Source organism: Scyliorhinus canicula, chromosome 24 (assembly GCF_902713615.1).
Source record: "Scyliorhinus canicula chromosome 24, sScyCan1.1, whole genome shotgun sequence".
Lineage (NCBI taxonomy): Eukaryota > Metazoa > Chordata > Chondrichthyes > Carcharhiniformes > Scyliorhinidae > Scyliorhinus > Scyliorhinus canicula.
Window position 1 is genome coordinate 13,859,350 of NC_052169.1, and position 12,790 is coordinate 13,872,139.

Below are 12,790 nucleotides of genomic sequence, written 5' to 3' on the forward strand. Positions count from 1 at the left end.
ACAGAATCATGTACTTTGTAACCTATATCACCCTGGTACTGAGAGAGGAACTGTGTTTCAATTGATCTGTGTCTTTAAGGTCATAATATCTGATCAAAGCAATTGTTTATATATACATATTTTTTTTGCAGTCAGGAAGAAATCTTTTTGTTCTAAAAGTGCGGTAGAAAGAATTGTGGCATGTGACAGGTATACTTTAAGGGTACAATACCAATGTTTTATATTTTTCAAAGATGTTTTGTTAATTTTTGTATTTAGAGGACCATAATTACATGTGCGAGTCAATCGAAATTCCTAGCCATGGTGGAATGCGTAAGGTTGTGTTTCCAAAATGACCTTCAAGATTGGTGAAGAGCATTGAGCCTACGATAAGTGGAATAGCATCTCCCGCATGCGAATCATCAGAACCAGTGTTTATGCGCCATGGGTTTGACACACTCCCGTTTGGACTTGTGTGGTGTCGTCATGTGGCTCACTCTCTTGGCGCTTTTTCTCAAGGGAACTGGCCTACTGCGTGTTTCGTTATGGAGGAGGTTTACAACACATCCCCAATGTAAATGAGCCCCTCTGCCTTTTTGTTCGCCCCCCCCCCCCCCCCCCCAAAAAAACAAGCAAATGAAAACTAAAAATCTGCTGTTAGATGTGATCCCGTGTTTGGACAGCACTTGCTGAATAACCCTGAATGAGCTAATGGTATACAGGGGCTGTTTAGCACAGGGCTAAATCACTGGCTTTGAAAGCAGACCACCAGGCCAGCAGCACGGTTCAATTCCCGTAGCAGCCTCCTCGAACAGGCGCCGGAATGTGGCGACCAGGGGCTTTTCACAGTAACTTCATTGAAGCCTACTCGTGACAATAAGCGATTTTCATTTTTCATTTCAATAACCGATTTAAGATAAATCAGTTGAGCTCATAAATTGGCTCACTTACAGGAAGTGCATACATTAAATGCAGGGAGCTGTTAGGTGCAAACAAAAGGAATATGCACCCTTTTTATGAATGACCTGGGAAACTGGGGAAACTTTTGCTTTCTCCATGGGAACACCTCAGCCGATCTAAGTCGACTTGCCAACCAATCGGCGACCTTTTGTCCGGTAGTATAAATTGTGAGCGTTTGAAATTTGGCATTCTTGCATTTGCCCTGATGAGTCCCAGGCAGAAAGCTTCAATAACATGTCTCTCCTTTTCAGCAATAACAACACACAGAGGAATGCTGATGCCAGTTATGAACCACTCGGAAGTTAATTATAGAAAATGATGGCTGACTGTAAATTAATCAGAACAGCAGTGGAGGGATTTGCTCCTTATTAAAATCTGCTGGTGTCCACAATTAGATCAGAATCTCAAGTTCACTAATGGGGTTTTTCATCATTATGTATAAAGTTAGCAAATTTTCTTCCTGCGTAAGGTTTTCCCTGGTCTCGATGGGTGCAGGCCAGCGTTAGAACCTGATATGAAATTTGTTTGATGGCGTGGTATGATTAAGTTGAGCCAAATCGGGCAGCACGGTGGCGCAGTGGGTAGCACTGCTGCCTCACGGCGCCGAGGTCCCAGGTTCGATTCCGGCTCTGGGGAGTTTGCACGTTCTCCCCCTCCCCGTCTTTGCGTGGGTCTCACCCCCACAACCCAAAGATGTGCAGGGTCGGTGGATTGGCCACGCTAAATTGCCCCTTCATTGGAAAAAATGAATTGGGTGCTCTAAAATTCTTTTTTAAAAGGTTGAACCAAATATCATAGATCAAAGACCGTGTTCTGAATGAAGGTTGTTGAGACCCGCGAGTATTTCAAATGTCGGTTGTGCTATCATGTCAGGATCTGCAACAACAAAAAAAGATGCCAAGTCATTCTTAAAGATGAAATGTATCCATTTTGACTTGTCATTCCAATCTGCATTTGCATGACATCTGTACACTTACTGCTACCTGTCAGTGCTAGCTTGCTCCATGTTATATGATTTCACAACTGCTGATGGGGGGGGAGGGGGGGGGGGGGGAGGAAATATTTGGTGGAGAATTTACAGGAATCAATTCTACTCTGCGGTAATATGACCTGGCGTGAAGCACAGTGGCAGCTGGCCCAGTTTATGTCATTTTGACGTCACCGAAATGGGGTTTCTATATAAAATTTCTGCTCCGGGCTTGCTATGCCCAGCTGTCATGAAGCATAAAGCGGCGGGAGAAGAAGACTGAGAGACACCAGCAAGTACGTAGACATTAAAGGATTATGTGGTGGTTGCAACTGATATATGTCCCGTTTAACAGATGTGATGTTTCGCACAATTGTACGCACCTTACGCACTCTGTTAGTCTAACCATAGGGCGATTGGCTCTGGAACCATGATCGATCTGCCTGCTAATAGCTTATAGTTTTGTAACTGTATCGCAGGATCCATTTTACAATAAGGAAACCTGAACTAATGAAGTCACGAGGCTGTTACCGTATACATGATATCAGTAAGATGGTAATGTTACCAGTGGTAGAATGGCGGCTTGGTATGAAGAAAGGGGGGGGTGGGGGGTGCTTTAGCAGAACCTACAGATCAGAGCATAGTACATCTTGGATTGTGGCCATTCTGACAATCAAGCCTGCTCCTGCTATTTCAAACCGCAAACCAGTTTGTCCCACTCCCTCAATCTTTCCCCATGTTCCTGCATTTGATTCTCCATCACACATTTAGAAAAATTACCTCCAGAAGGTTATTATGGAACCGGTGTCCACCATCCCGGCAGGGTGTGCATTCCAAATCCTAGCCGTTTGTTGAGTAAGAAATAGTTTCCTCCTGTCACCTCTGGTTCCTTTGCAGTTCACGTTAAATCTGCGCCCTCTGGTTATGGCCATTGGAACCAGTTTCCCCTTTATTTACTCTTATCTAAACTCTTCGTCATTTTGAACACCGCTATCAGATCTCCTCTCAGCTTGTCCGCATGAGGGACAGCTTCTCCAATCTATCCACATAGTTGTAATTCCTGGGGGAAAAAAAAGTATCAACTCAAACCTTTCTGAGGTTTGATCTTCCACGTGTCGGCCTATTCGGTCAGCCGATCCTTAAAGCCTATTACCATCTTCCTCACTGTTATCATCGGCAAATTGTATGACCGTGCCCTCTTCCCCTCACGTCCAGGATGGGTTTAGCACAGGGCTAAATTGCTGACTTTGAAAGCAGACCAAGGCAGGCCAGCAGCACGGTTCAATTCCCGCACCAGCCTCCCCGAACAGGCGCCGGAATGTGGCGACTAGGGGCTTTTCACAGTAACTTCATTGGAAGCCTACTTGTGACAATAAGCTATTATTATTATGACTGTGCATTAAAGGTAGCACGGTAGCACAGTGGTTAGCACGGTTGCTTCACAGCTCCAGGGTCCCAGGTTCAATTCCCGGCTTGGGTCTCTGTCTGTGCGGAGTCTGCACGTTCTCCCCGTGTGTGCGTGGGTTTCCTCCAACAGTCCAAAGATGTGCAGGTGGATGATAAATTGGCCATGATAAATTACCCTTAGTGTCCAAAAAAATGGCTAGGTGGGGTTACTGGGTTGCGGGGATAGGGTGGAGGTGCGGGCTTGGGTAAGGAGCTCTTTCCAAGAGCCGGTGCAGACTTGATGGGCTGAATGGCCTCCTTCTGCACTGTAAATTCTATGATCAGTGGTCCCAAGACGGAACTCCTTAACTAACGATGATTCATGATGGCTTCCACCAGTGCATCAATGCTATTTAATGACTAATAATTCGAATGATTCATTTTCATAACTGATGTGAAATCAGCGCCTGGATCTAAAAGATTTTGCATCATTGTTTCTGCATTGGAGAACAACCTGCCTGCCTGGTTCGGTCAGAGGTACGTAGCTTTTAAAATAATACTTCCAGTCCTGTGTGCATATTTTTTTGCCATTCCATGTCTTGGGAATGGAGTTTGTGTCTTTCTTGGTTGTGGCTTTGTAAGCGATCTTCATCAATCACTGTGTTTAGCATGCAGCATGGGATAATGGACATGTAAGCTATATTGCAAGGGGAGGGAGTGTGGGGGTCACAGTTACAGTGAAAATCTATTAATCCAGAGGACCCATTATCTGTCCTCACGCAACATCCGCTGACCCAAAGCTTTCTTGAAACATAATGGTGCATGAATCATACACACTGTATTTAATGTGCAGGTTGTTCCGCGGCACGGTAGCACAGAGGTTAGCACTGTTGCTTCACAGCGCCAGGGTCCCAGGTTTGATTCCCGGCCTGGGTCACTGTCTGTGCGGTGTCTGCACGTTCTCCCCGTGTCCGCGTGGGTTTCCTCCAGCTACTCCTGTTTCATCCCACAAGTCCCGAAAGACGTGCTGTTAGGTAATTTGCACATTCTGAATTCTCCCTCCGTGTACCCGAACAGGCGCCGGAATGTGGCTTTTCACAGTAACTTAATTGCGGTGTTAATGTAATCCATTTGTGACATTGATATTGTAAAGATATTATATTATAAGATCAGGGGTTACATTGTGAGCTGTAACTCTCCAGCACCTCCTCCTCGATTATGTCACTCTGCAGTATGTCTCTTGAAACTGACATCTTGCCCATTATTTTTAGGACGTTGCTGGATTGATGCGTTAATTGGCCGTTAAACTTTCTGCAGAAAGTTGGGTCCTCATACTGAACAGTTTAAGTACCCTTTTAACAAAGTGATAATTGTCGCTGCATCGCAAATCAATCTCGGGTCCCCAATTTGAACCTCATGCTTGCATGCAATAGATTAGTCTTTGCGGTTTTAAATATGCAAAATTTTTAATTGCTTCGTTACTTTCCCTTTCTGATTTTTGTTTCTTCCCTTAATCCAATCTTTCTTGCCCTCTCTTCGTTTCTCCAGCCTCTCTTGAGTTGACTGTGGTTTGGCCTCCGTCTTCTGCATCCCTCCTCCTTTCTCAGTCCTTCAATCTCATTGGCAGTACAGTGGTAGAATGTTGGATCCTGCCAGTCACCCAAGGTGCCAGGTGCCCTGTTGTCCTTCTGTACCATTAGCAGCACAGTCTCCCTGCAAGTTACGGAGAAAAATGTTTTCAGGCTGAAAGGTGAGGGAAGAATATTCCACAAGATGCCTCATCCTAGCGAGATTTGGGTGAGTATAATTTATTCTGTCTCTTATTTTGCTAGAATGTGGAAGCCACTCCGGCCCCACTGGTTGCCATAGAATCATAGAATTTACAGTGCAGAAGGAGGCCATTCGTCCCATTGGGTCCGCACCAGCCCCTAGAAAGAGCACCCCACCCAAGCCCACGGCTCCACCCTATCCCGCAACCCGACCCAACCCTTTTTGAACACTAAGGGGCAATTTAACGTGGCCAATCCACCTAACCTGCACATTTTTGGACAGTGGGAAGAAACCGGAGCACCCGGAGGAAACCCATGCAGACATGGGGAGAACGTGCAAACTCCACACGGGCATGGACCCAGAGCCGGGATCGAACCTGGGACCTTGGCGCCGTGAGGCAGCAGTGCTAACCACTGCGTTACCGTGCTGCCCTAGCTCTTGTTTGAGACACTTGGAAAGCAACATCACACTTGATAATGTCTCCATGATTGTGTGCTGTCCTGTTGAATATATCTGGTATATTAACCATTAGCAAAGGGGCTTGGCTGAAACCCAGTTCATGACGCCGCCAGTGGACATGATCATGTGCGTAGGGGGTACGTGATAAATGTGACACAAAAGGAGGTTGTCCATCATGGTGCCTTAATCCCTCACACAGGCTTAGCTCCAAAGCAGGGTCGTTAAGATTTGGGGATCGAAATTACAACTGCACACGTGACATATTTGTCTGAAATCTTCCCAATTACTTTAGTCGAGGAGCTAATCTATTGGTGTTGTAACACCCTCACTGAAGTAACACTGAGAAAAATTCAGATATTTTAGGCTCAATGCCTGCCTTCATTGGACGGGGCATTGATAAAAACTGGCAAGTCATGCTGAGTTGTATAGAACCTTGGTAAGACCGCACTTGGAATATTGCACACAATTCTGGTCGCCACACCACCAGAAAGATGTGGAGGCTTTGGAGAGGGTGCAGAAGAGGTTTATCAAGATGTTGCCTGGTCTGGAGGGTGTTAGCTATGCGGAGAGACTGAATAGACTAGGACTGTTTTCATTAGAGCGACAGAGGTTGAGGGGTGAGCTGATAGAGGTCTACAAGATTATGAAGGGTGTGGATAGAGTGGAGGGCAGGCATTCTTTCCCAGGGTGGAGGGGTCAGTCACCAGGGGGCATAGGTTTAAGGTCCATGGGACAAAGTTTAGAGGAGATGTGTGAGGCAGGTTTTTTATGCAGAGGGTGGTGAGTGCCTGGAACACGCTGCCAGGGGAGGTTGTGGAAGCAGATATATTAAAGGTGTTCAAAAGGCAATCTTGACCAATAAATGGATAGGATGGGTAGAGAGGGATACGGCACAAGGAAGCGCTGAGGGTTTTGGCCAAGGGTGGTATCATGACCGGTACAGGCTTGGAGGGCCGAAGGGCCTGTTCCTGTGCTGTATTGTTCTTTGTTCAAGTGCCCAGAGCATTACTCGGGGTCCCTTGGTCACTCGTCCTGCAACAATACAGCATCGCCACCAGGGGGAACTCCCCAACTCTTCTTTTCATGATTGCATGGTAACATTTTTCTGTTCACCTGAGAGGTTGGAAGGAGTAACGCCTCATCGAAGCGGCAGAAACTCTGACAGTGCAGGACTCCCTCACTTACTGCTCTGGAGAGTGTTAGGCTAGAACAGGATGCGACTCCACAACCTTATAAATCAGATGCTATGGTTCAGATGAGGAATTAACTGCTTTCTTTGATTTACACAGCTGCAGATGATTTGATTATTCAGCCACGAGATATCACAATAGTCCCTTGCAAGATGTTAATTTTTTTTATCAATTGTTAATAATGCCAGGATAATGGGACATATTGTAAGACAACTTACAATACGTGGGGCAGCACGGTAGCATAGTGGTTAGCACGATTGCTTCACAGCTCCAGGGTCCCAGGTTCAATTCCCGGCTTGGGTCATTGAAATGAAATGAAATGAAATGAAAATCACTTATTGTCATGAGTAGGCTTCAATGAAGTTACTGTGAAAAGCCCCTAGTCGCCACATTCCGGCGCCTGTTCGGGGAGGCTGGTACGGGATTGTCTGTGTGGAGTTTGCACTTTCTCCCCATATCTGCATGGGTTTCCGCCGGGTGCTCCGGTTTCCTCCCGCAGTTCAAAGATTTGCAGGTTGGGTGGATTGGCCGTGCTAAATTGCCCTGAGTGTCCAAAATTGCCCTTAGTGTTGGGTGGGGTTACTGGGTAATGGGGATAGGGTGGAGATGTGGGGTTGGGTAGGCTGTTCTTTCCAAGAGCCGGTGCAGACTCAATGGGCCGAATGGCCTCCTTCTGCACTGTAAATTCTATGAAATCTATGAAACTGTAAACCTGTCATTCTTTCTCAGGGCCACTAATTTGAAATTAGGAATCCTCTTTTTGGGACAGAGAGATGGAGAATTTGTTTGCTCTCAGAGGGATGTGCGACTTTGGAATCCGCTGCCTCAGGCGGCAGGTCAATAAATATTTTTAAGGAAGGGTTCTTGCGAGGGAAGGGAATCAAAATTATCGGGGATAGGTGTGAACGTGGAATTCGGACACACACTAACCCGCCATGATCTTATTGAATGGCAGAGCAGGTCGAGGGGCTAATTAATAATAAGTCTTTATTATTGTCACAAGTAGGCTTACATTAACACTGCAAAGATGTTACTGTGAAAATCCCCAAGTCGCCACACTCCCAGGGCCTGTTCGGGTACACGGAGGGAGAATTCAGAATGTCCAATTCACCCAACAGCACGTCTTTCGGGATTTGTGGGTGGAAACCGGAGCACCCGGAGGGAACCTCGCAGACACGGGAAGAACGTACAGACTCCGCACAGACGGTGACCCAAGCCGGGAATCAAACCTGGGACCCTGGCGCTGTGAAGCAACAGTGCTAACCACTGTGCTACCCTGCCGCCCTCCTTCTGCTCCTGTTTCGTACGCAGGTTCTTGTTAAATTCTGGTTTCATTACTCACTACACAAGGCTGCATATTAAAAGAATTTTAAACAGTTCTGCTCCTCGAAAGGGATCGCTGACCTGTCATAATATGAACCTTTAGTCATTTAGGTTGAGGGATTACTAAATGAACTGTTATCAGTCTGGAAATTAAAATAGTACTTTGATGGAATTTTCTGTGGTCGAATGATAACAAGAAATGATTTGGCGATCAAATATATTATTAATCAAGTTGAATCCTTGGCAGATTGGCTACTTAGGGGCTGTTTAGCACAGGGCTAAATCGCTGGCTTTGGAAGCAGATCAAGCATGCCAGCAGCATGGTTCGATTCCTGTAACAGCCTCCCCGAACAGGTGCCGGAATGTGGTGACTAGGGGCTTTTCACAGTAACTTCATTTGAAGCCTACTCGTGACAATAAGCGATTTTCATTAGAAACTGATGGAGGCATGAAAATGTTTTTGCACAGTTTTACCCTTCCAGAGATCAGTTCTGGTTAACTGGCCTGTTACCCATTTAGACAGCCAGTAACACAGGTTAGAAATTCATACCACTAAAGGGGCATTATATTCAGCCTCCTGTTAGACAGCTTTCCAGATGTCGGGTCATCTGGAAGTTAATGAAACTGCAAGTCTGGCTGATGTGCGTGAGGGGTGGCAAATATGCCAGAACTCAAATACTGCCACTGCCAGGGTAAGCCTGTGACTGAAGTATTATTCCCGACATACTTGGAATTATAATAATAATCTTTCTTAGTGTCACAAGTAGGCTTACATTAACACTGTAATGAAGTTACTCTGAAAAGCCCCTAGTCACCATACGACGGCGCATGTTCAGGTACACTGAGGGAGAATGCAGAATGTCCAATTCACCCAACTCGCACGTCTTTTAGGTCTTGTGTAAGAAACCGGAGCACCCGGAGGAAACCCACGCAGGCACGGGGGAGAACGTGCCGACTCCGCACAGACAGTGACCCAAGTCCGGGAATCGATCACGGGTCCTGGAGTTGTGAAGCAACAGTGCTAACCACTGTGCTACCGTGCCGCCCTATTGCGACAATCATTGCGACAAACCACTCCTTTTCTCATTGTGTTGCTACCTCAAGGTTCTTTCCTGTGCACCTCAGCATTGTTCATGTCAGCCTCCCTGCCAGAGTAAGGGAATATTACTCAAAATTAATTCCTCAAAATTTAGGATCGGAGATTCTGAAACTACTGGTGCTAGATTAGCACGTCGACTCTGAACACCTTGGTCCATTTCCCTCCCACTCTCTCAACCGAGACCCTAAACTATTCATTTTGAACAACTTAAAACCTCCACTAAACAGTGAGAGACGTTCAGGTGAACGCAGTGAGCTTTGTAAGTTAGTCCAACACGCTGCAGTCATAGAGCCTGACTTTAACTCTGCTGTAAGTGCTTGGGTTTTGAGTTGGTTCAACTATACTCAGTGTCAGCTATTGGTTGTACCCTTGACTGTGATAGAGCCTGTTCCAAGTTCAAGCTCCCCCTCGAAAGATTGAGCGCCAAGATCAAGGTTGGGGCCAGAGTGGATTACTGAGGGAGTGCTGCGTTGTTGGAGGTGCTGTCTTTGTGATGAGTCGTTTAGCCCAGGTCCCTTCTGCCTGCTGACCCCATGGGACTATTTCGAAGAAGGGCAGAGGGTTTATCCCCAGTGTCCCGGCCAATAATTGACCCTCAGTCAACATCCCAAAAAAAACAGACCAAATGGTTATTATCAAATTGCTGTTTGTGAGATCTTGCTATGCACAGATTGGCTGCTGAGTTTCCTCCATTACAACAGTGACTACACGTTCCAAAGCATCGCATTGACATTAAAGGGCTTTGACACTTCCAGTGGTCATGAAAATCGCTGTATAAATGCAAAGTCTTTCTTTTTGTCTTTGTCTCAACAGGAGAGTGGGGAGGGGATGGTGGTGATGGGGGGGGGGGGGGGGGCTGTGTGGTGAGTGGCCTGATAATGGCCGAGAAACCTGGCAGGGCTACGGTTGCGGACGGCCTACTGGTCCTGCCTGGACTAACTGCAAGGCCAGTGGGTGGTGCTAAGTGTTCAGTGGCAGCCAGGAGTGTGTCGGGACGGTCTGAGCAACCAGTCAAGGAAGATCATGAGATTGTGGATCAGGGGGTTCTCGGAACAAGGCCCAGTGACCCCTTGAGGAGCTCCTGCTCCTGGCCCACTAAGCAGTTCGAAAAACAGCAGGTTCTTAATGATTACGTTGGACAGTCCGCATCTTACACCTGTCGTGGCCAGTGTGGAACACGGGGTGGCATATTGCGACCAGTGGCCAATTAAAAGTCTCCTGTGGTGGCTACCATCCAATTAGAGATGCTCGTTGACGCCCAAGAGTTGTTGATTGATAGGGAATGCATCTTGTGCTGTCACCGTAGCAGCACTGTCATTAGCAGTGGCCATTACTGAGGCTATGACACATTGGCAAGGATAGCCCAATGGCAGAGCACCCTCAAAGATGGGCGAGGTAGTTTGAGTGGACACCACGGCCAGGCAGGCATTGGTGATTGGGAGCTTTGGTGAGGTATTGACCATGGAGCAGGGGGCTCCAACACGCCCATATAGGAGGGTTCTCTTGAACATGCATTTACCCAGCAGTCTTTCTCTCCTGAACAAAGAAACAAGAAAAGTACTGCACAGGAACAGGCCCTTCGGCCCTCCCAGCCTGTGCCGACCATGCTGCCCGTCTAAACTAAAATCTTCTACAATTCCTGGGTCCGTATCCCTCTATTCCCATCCTATTCCTGTATTTGTCAAGATGCCCCTTAAATGTCACAATCATCCCTGCTTCCACCACCTCCACTGGCAGCGAGTTCCAGGCACCCACTACCCTCTGCGTAAAAACCTTTCCTCGTATATCTCCTCTAAACCTTGCCCCTCGCACCTTAAACCTATGCCCCCTAGTAATTGACCCCTCTCCCCTGGGGAAAAGCCTCTGACTATCCACTCTGTCTATGCCCCTCATAATTTTGTAGACTAAAATGATGCGGGCAAAATGTTTCTGGAGGCAGGAAATGGCTCTTAATTGGCTGCTTTAAATGGTTAAATGTGCTGACCAGCGGGGGGGGGGGGGGGGGGGGGGGGTGACCTGCTAACATTTCCATTGCTGGCAATGCGCCATTGTGGCAACAAGATATAAGTCTCCCATCCCAAAGCCATCCTCCACCATTCCAGTCCATCGCCAAAGGGTACGGAAAATCCAGCCCACAGTCAGCATTGTAATACAAGGAAAGAGCAAAACTGTGCAGGGAAAAAACTTGCATGTGTTTCAGCTTCCTTGTACACGATACAACCTGTTATGATCTCCGTAGAAACCAATAACTTATAAAATAAATCCAGCTTCCAGTTTGCGAGCTGAAGTGATGCCATAACTAGTCATTTTTAAGACTTTTACTGTCACAAACAGACCAAAAGCTCGATGACTAAACACTATTGTCTGAGGCAACTTAAACTTTGCACTGCAGAACAGACATTTTTCCCTTTGATTTTTAACATAATTATAAAACTCACATCACTGCCTACCATACGAGAGATTCTTAAGGATGCTGATTGGTTGGCAGATCAACTTTGATTGGTTACCATGGGGAATGCACCAGGGAACTATTGTCCCCCCCCCCCCCCCCCCCCCCCCCCACCACCTTTGTTTAATTCAGAAATAATGCAAGGCCTGGACATGTAACTCTGTGAGAAAAAGGAACTTGCCAACAATTTGGCACCCTTTTCTCATGAAGCATTAATTGTTGTTCCCTTTGAAATTTGGCATTCTTGTGTCGGTCCTGATGTGTGCATAGAACATAGAACATTACAGCGCAGTACAGGCCCTTCGGCCCTCGATGTTGCGCCGACCTGTGAAACCCCTCTAAAGTCCCTCTGCACTATTCCCTTATCATCCATATGTCTATCCAATGACCATTTGAATGCGTTTAGTGTTGGCGAGTCCACTACTGTTGCAGGCAGGGCATTCCACGCCCTTACTACTCTCTGAGTAAAGAATCTACCTCTGACATCTGTCCTATATCTATCTCCCCTTAATTTAAAGCTATGTCCCCTCGTGCTGGACATCACCATCCGAGGAAAAAGGCTCTCAATGTCCACCCTATCTAATCCTCTGATCGTCTTGTATGCCTCAATTAAGTCACCTCTTAACCTTCTTCTCTCTAACGAAAACAGCCTCAAGTCCTTCAGCCTTTCCTCGTAAAATCTTCCCTCCATACCAGGCACCATCCTTGTAAATCTCCTTTGTACCCTTTCCAATGCTTCCACATCCTTCCTATAATGCGGCAACTAGAACTGCACGCAATACTCCAAATGCGGCCGCACCAGAGTTTTGTACAACTGCAACATGACCTCATGGCTCCGAAACTCAATTCCTCTACCAATAAAAGCTAACACACCGTACGCCTTCTTAACAACCCTCTCAACCTGGGTGGCAACTTTCAGGGATCTATGGACATGGACACCGAGATCTCTCTGCTCGTCCACACTACCAAGAATCTTATCATTAGCCCAGTACTCTGTCTTCCTGTTATTCCTTCCAAAATGAATCACCTCACACTTTTCTGCATTAAACTCCATTTGCCACCTGTCAGCCCAGCTCTGCAGCTTATCTATGTCCCTCTGTAACTTGTAACATCCTTCTGCACTGTCCACAACTCCACCGACTTCAGTGTCATCTGCAAATTTACTCACCCATCCTTCTACGCCCTCCTCCAGGTCATTTATAAAAATG

General features: G+C 46.7%; 1 long non-coding RNA gene across 2 annotated transcripts in view; it reads left to right on the top strand.

Moving 5' to 3' along the window:
• The first annotated feature begins 4,387 nt into the window (after positions 1–4,387).
• The window catches only part of LOC119956879, a 36,702-nt gene continuing 28,299 nt past the window's right edge, over positions 4,388–12,790 (top strand). For both annotated transcript variants that reach the window (XR_005458695.1, XR_005458694.1), the window contains exon 1: positions 4,388–5,089. This is a non-coding gene — a long non-coding RNA (uncharacterized LOC119956879). The remainder of the gene's footprint in view (positions 5,090–12,790) is intronic.